Source organism: Colobus angolensis, unplaced genomic scaffold (genome assembly GCF_000951035.1).
Source record: "Colobus angolensis palliatus isolate OR3802 unplaced genomic scaffold, Cang.pa_1.0 Scaffold124, whole genome shotgun sequence".
Taxonomy (NCBI): domain Eukaryota; kingdom Metazoa; phylum Chordata; class Mammalia; order Primates; family Cercopithecidae; genus Colobus; species Colobus angolensis.
The window spans coordinates 5,400,560-5,407,585 of record NW_012113586.1 but is presented as its reverse complement, the minus strand read 5'-3'; positions in this window follow the sequence as shown (position 1 = coordinate 5,407,585).

The following is a 7,026-nucleotide window of genomic DNA, read 5'->3' as shown; positions in this document are numbered from 1 at the left end:
GGGGATGGACACCCCCTTCTCCATGATGTGCTTATTTCACATTGCATGCCTGTATCAAAGTATCTCATGTACACCGTAAATATATACACCTACGATGTACTCCCCCAAATTTAAAAAAGATATGTAGTAATACATAAAAAGTCTAATACATCATGACTGTATAGGGCAGGAATACAATGTTGATTTACATTTCAATCAGTATAATCTACCACATTCATAAAGGAGAAAAATTCTATGGTCATCTCAGTAGACACAGAAAAATCTTTTGATAATTCAACATCGATTTGTTGTAAAAATTCTAAGCAACTAGGTATAGATGGGAATTCATTGCTGTATGATAAAATTTTGGTGACAAGACAGATTCCTGCTATCACTACTTCTGCTCATCACTGTACCACAGAGCTTAATAAGATAAATTAAATGTATAAGGTTTAGAAAGAAAGGAATAAAGTTGTCATTATTTGCAGATGATCTAATTGTGTGTTTATTTTGATTTTCTACATAAAAAATAGGTTACTAGAATTAATAAGAGTGCTTACTAAATTTTCTGATGATTAAAATAAATGTGAGAATATCTTTTCATTATATCAGTAATGAATAAGAAACTAAAATTTAAAAGAACATAGCTTAAAATAGCATAAGAAGTATCTACTCTCTAGAAAAGACACGGAAGAACTTTACAGGGAAAAATTAAAGTCTTTGTTGGGTAATGTTAAGGAAGCTGTTAATGAATGGAGAGATACACTATGTTTGAATTAGCAAAACTGACATTTTAAAAATGTCAATTCTCTCCAATTTGATGTACAGATTCCAAGCATTTACAATAAAAAAATCTTCACAAACATATTGTTTGTAGGTTTTTCGTGGCAGCATGTGACAGGGTGATGCTGAAAAATTTACATGGAAATTCAAAGGATCAAGAATAGCTGAAACATCATTGAAGAACAAGGTGGGCTGGACTTGCTCTACTAGATATCAAGATTTATAAGCAAGTACAGTATTTAAGACAGTGTAGTATTGGCACTGGGATAGACAAAAAAACTAAAAGGAAAAAGAGCCGAGAGACTGACTTTTGTGGATGTGAACAGTTTGTTTATGATGAAAGTACCACCGCTATGCACTGTGGGAAAATGTCCTCAAAAAATGACACTGGGTCAATTGGGTATCCCCAAGTAAAAACAATGAACCCCAACCTCACATCGCACACAAAAATTAACTCCGTTTGGGGTATGTACTTAAATGGTAGGTAAAACTATTAATATAAAGTTGTAGAGAATATTGTTTATTGCTTTATTGGCCCCAATTCTTCTCTCCTCCCTGTGCCCATGCCCTTTCCCAGGTGACTTTGCAGTTCCTCTCACAAAAGGGGAAGAATATGTTTTCCCTCCCTGGACTCTATATGTTTGGCTTAAGTCCTTCGGTGGAAGTGACAGTATGCCATTCTGAGCCTAGGCCTCAAGGGACCTTGGACATCTCTACTTGCCCTCTTCCACTTATGCCATCCCCATGAGAAGGATATGCCTGATCCAGTCCACTGACCCTGAAAGGGAGAGGACAGACACACGGGTGGAGCTCTCTGGTGAAGCTGCCCCAGCCAAACCCAGCCTGGAGCCAAGCCCAGCCAAGATAAAGTGAGCCCATCCTAGACCAGCTGACCCAGGCACCTGAATGAGAACAAACTAATTTTTGTTTTCCATCACTGAGCTTTGGGTATGTTTGTTAGGTAGCAATAAACTAACATTAGAAGGTGATATAGGCTATATGACTTCCAGATAGGCAAATGTGTTTTAAGCTAGTCACAAAAGTACCTGCTCACCATAAAGAAAAATAGTTTTTATGTTAAAATCAAGAATCCTCATTTATCAGAAAATACTGTTAAGAGAGTAAAGAAGCTTGCCATAAAATGGAAGGTGATATTTGCAACCATTCAACAAAAAACCAGTATCAAGAATATTTTAAAAGTTCCTACACAGAATTAAGAAAAGATAATTTGACATGTTACATAAAAGCCCATCCACCTTTTATATGCACCTGTTGCATATAAAAATGAGCAAAAAGACTTGAAAGAGCATTTTGCAAAAGAGTAAATCCAAATGGACAATAAACATATGATAATGTTCTCAATCCCAGAAACCAGGGAAATGTCGATTAAAGTCAACAACCAAGTGGTAGCTTAGAGCCCAAGATTAAAACAATGTCAGTGAGAAAATACCAACTATAGAGATAGTCAGGAACCTTTAAGAAGCAAGATGCCGGATGTTACATTGAAAAATATGTGCTGAGCTGTGCTGCTCTGTAACTACCTGTTGTGAATCTGACCCACAATGCCTGTGAGAGTGGTGTTTTCTCTGGAGGATTGAAAGGAAAGGACAGTTGCCTTCTTACTTGTGTTGCTATGGGGCAGAGAGAACACTGCAGGAGGTGAGGGGCAGAATAGAGTGTATAAACTCAACTGCAGTGTGAAAATGCTGGTTACCTCCACCATGTCTTAGGATATAGCAGTCATATGTTTTGAGTTGGGTTGATTCCATTCACCTTCAGGGATAAGCCCTGATTGCCCTAGCCATTCATCATAATCCCACTTCCTTGGCCATGGATGGCTATATAACCTAAATTGATTCAATCAGACTGAAGCTCTGGACTCTTGCTGAATATTAAACACACATATGACCTGAAAGTGCTGCAGCCAGTTTACTACTATGAGGAACCCAGTCTGAAGACAAATTGTATACAAGGGAAGGGGCAGAGCCAAGAGAATTATGGAATGAAATCCAGTTTGATTAGATCATGCCTGAAATTTTTCTAATTACTGCACCTTTCAGTTATATGAACCAATGAATTTCCTTTATTGTTCAAGCCAGTTTGAGCTGGCTTTCTGCTAGTTGCAATAGAAGCATCTGTAGAAACTAGAGCAACAGGTGATGAGGAAAGATGTACTGAAATTTCCACAGGATCTGGTGATGAAGAGAAAGTACAAATTATACCACCAAATATGGAATGGAGGCTTAGTAGGTTTAAAAATAATATTAAGGGGGAAGTTTGACTGAGGAACTCTGGCAAATGACACTTGACTGACATATATATCTAGTAGCTTAGTGAAGTTTAGGGATGGGTCCTTGAGAGAACCAACTAGAAAGCCTTTTAAAACTCCGTTGAAGATAATATAAGTTCTTGAAAGGATCCCAAAGAGCAATCATTTCATCAAACGGCTGGGGAAACTGAGGCCCAAAGAGGTTATGGTTTAGATAGTACTTAAGATGGGGCCACGTTCTGGGTGTCCAGAATTCTCATGAGGGTTCTATCAACTCATGAAAGCTCATGATCTTAGATGTGTATAATGAAAAACTTTCATTTTCATCTACTCACATTGAATCTCACTGACTGTATTTTTTCTTCCTCACTCAACTTCTAATGATCTTTTAGCAATTTAGCAGCAAATAGGTCACTGTCACTCAAATTTACCATCATTTGCTGATGTGGGGAATTCCTGGGGTGCCCTGGGGTGTCCAGATCAGTTATGTAAGCCCTGAGTGAGATTCATCTGTCACAGAGGCTTTCACTCTGCTCATTGCCTGCTTAGCTCCTGGTGGTTTGAAGCTTCCCTTGGATTTGGCATCTCGTCCTGGGTTCTTGCTCCTACTCTCCTTGGGGTTCAGTTCTCTCTCTTGGATTTTGAGCACAGTGGCACCAACTCCCTAATTCCTGGTGCAGGTGGAGCCTGCTCTGGCTGTGGTCGTGGATTCTGCCATGATCTCTCCAGGTCCTACCTGAGAATTTGATAGTCCTTGACTTTTTTGTTTTTACCCTCGACATGGCTTTGTCACGCAGTGTGATTCTACCTGGTGTCTACCACCTTTCTTGTCTTTACACCACTCTTTCAATCCCCACCTCATTTTCTTTTGCCTGGACCATTACAACAGTTACTAAAGGCCCTAAACCAAAAAGATCTGAAGAAATGTGTACCTTTTCTGTGGCAATAATGTAAATAATAGAATTTGTTAAGCACTTAATGTGCAGAGCTCTATTCTAATCTCATTATAGTTATTAACTCTCCAAACAACCTTATGCATTATTGCCATTTTTTAAACTGTGAAACTTAAGCACAGGGGAGTTAAGTAACTTGCCCAAGATAACAATGACAGTGGTTGGTTTTGAATCTCAGAGGTCTGGCTAGAATAATGTTTGACCAAATATCTGGGGTCTCCATGGCCCAGTCAATTTGACATATAAAATTAACCATCACAGGGAGCAGAAGAAATATAAAACAAACAGGATAAATTGAAAGTATACAGTGAGATGGTAAATTTATACCCAAACATATCAGTAACTTCTGTTGTAACTAATCAAGAAGAGAGAATGTACAAATAACCCATGTCAGGAATTAAAAATATTAATCACTCCAGATCTGCAGACATTCTCCTGAATGCTCCAAGAGCCTGCATTCTTAACTCCATACTAGTAATTCACCAAACACTGGATAACTGTTATGTGTCAGGCACTGTGCTAGGCACTGAAAATATTGAGTAAATATCTGCTCCTGGGGAGCTTACGGGCTAATGGAAGTGACAGTTATAAACAAAATGTTACGTCATCTACAAGTGCTTTAATAAAAGAATGTATACCATGATGTGGCAATACAGAGGACGGACCTAAGGAGCTGTGTGAGGCTTCAGGAAGACATCCCATTTTAGCTAATGTGTCAGAACTGAGTTGGAGTCTGATAGACAGTGAGGGAGTGTGTTTAATGGATGCTGGAAGGGAGACTAGCCCAAGGGATGGTCTGTGTTATCCAGGGAATGCCAAGGAGCTGGGTGTGGCAAGAGCATGGAGTGTGCATTTGGAGGGGCAGGTGGCTGAGGGGCAGGTGGGAAGAGGTGGGGAGTAGTGGATAAAATGGCATTTGAGACCAAATTTAAAGAATCTTGTCTCTATAGCTGCTAAGTCATAAAAACTTTATTTTGTGAAGAACAGAATGACATGATCAGATTTATGTGCTTTGTTTTGTTTTGTTTTTTGAGACAGGGTATCTCTCTGCCACCCAGGTTGGAGTGCTGTGGCACAATCATGGCTAACTGTAGTCTCTGCCTCCCAGGCTCAAGGCATTCTCCCACTTCAGCCTCCAGAGTATCTGGGACTACAAGTGCACACCACTACACTGGGCTAATTTATTATTATTATTATTATTATTATTATTATTTTTTTTTTTTTGAGACGGAGTCTCGCTCTGTCGCCCAGGCTGGAGTGCAGTGGCGCGATCTCGGCTCACTGCAAGCTCCGCCTCCCGGGTTTACGCCATTCTCCTGCCTCAGCCTCCCGAGTAGCTGGGACTATAGGCGCCCGCCATCTCGCCCGGCTAGTTTTTTTTGTATTTTTTAGTAGAGACGGGGTTTCACCATGTAGACCAGGATGGTCTCGATCTCCTGACCTCGTGATCCACCCGTCTCGGCCTCCCAAAGTGCTGGGATTACAGGCTTGAGCCACCGCGCCCGGCCTATTATTATTTCTTTTTGTAGAGACAGGGTTTTGTCATGTTGCCCAGGCTGGTCTCCAACTCTTGGGCTCAGGTGATCCACCCACCTTGGCCTCCCAAAGTGCTGGGATTACAGGTGTGTGCCACCACGTCTGGCCTCTTAGATTGATGTTTCATGAGATAGAGTACTGGACAGAGTGGAGGACATGGTCATCTAACAAATAAATTTCAATTACACAAGACCCTATGCAGATAACTAGATATGATCTCAGATCTTGAGAAGCCCACACATGTTCTGAAAGAGAAGATGTCCATCAAAATCTCATATTTCAAGGAGTTGAACATTGAGTCCTATGTGAGAAGTCCTGAATGCTCTAAGCGCAGTGACAGTTCAGACAGGAAAGATTCCTTTAGGCCACAGAGGGTTGCAGGAAGTGGGGCTGGCATCAGAAGGCTGGGTCCTGAATGATTATTATGATTTCAATATGGCTTGCCCCTTGACACACATTCTATCACACCTAGGTGATAGAAATGAGCATTGTGAGTGTGTGGAAAGGTGATCTCCACATCGGCCGGAGCACTGGTGTGTAAAGCCAGGTCTTGGTTGACCAGCTGAAACATGATTCCCAAAGTGCAATACCTCAGGCGATGTCCTAGATGGCTTTTGGTGGTACATGGTAGACATTTAAAGTTTATTAGTTAGGTGTTTATATTAATATGTACTGAAAATACTTAAACAAGAAATGATAATGTTGCTTCTGACTACACAAGAAAATGAGGCAATTTAATCAATAACTGGAAGTAATAATATGGATGGTGCACAGATAAGACAAAAAGTGTTGAGGAAATATGCAAATAGCTGAACATTTGGGGGAACTGGGCTAAGGAGTTTAGGAAAATGTAGGAGGGTAGGCACCGTAAGTGTTAAAGAGTGGTGCTTCTCTAGAAAGATCAAGCTGAGAGCTGGTGTAAAATGGATTCAAATTTTAAAAGTAGAGGCCTGAGCTGGAGATACCAGTAAGGAAACTGTGGTATGCATCAGTGGAAAGAGTTTCCTTTATAAGGCATCTGTGCTACTTTTCCTTCACAGGTCGCTATACTTGCTCAAGGTCTCACTGTAAATGTATCAGCTTGTTTCACATGGAAGTGACACTTGCTGTCAGAAGTGCCTACAATCTCTCCTGCTGCTTTGCTGAAAAATAGACATTTCTTGATTTTGGCAGTGGTCTTTTGACGATTTGACACATTACACATCACAGTTTCATTTCTGGACTCCTTTCCTTGGAATCAATGCCACTCTTTTTGCATCAAAAAGTTTTCATCTGAACGCAATGGGAGAAGTCTTCCAGGAAAAAAGGTAAAAATAAGACTTTCAAAAACTATCAGGCCAGTGCCTCAAAACTGCACAGAAACCTGAGCTCTATTCCAGTGAAACTAAGCAGTACAGAGGTAGCAAAGGCTCCTCGTCCCACCCCAACGTCCAACTCTCGTGCAATGTTTATCTTCAGTCCTTTTGCAATGTCTGCTTTCTTTGAAGAATTGTGGATTTCTTAAGA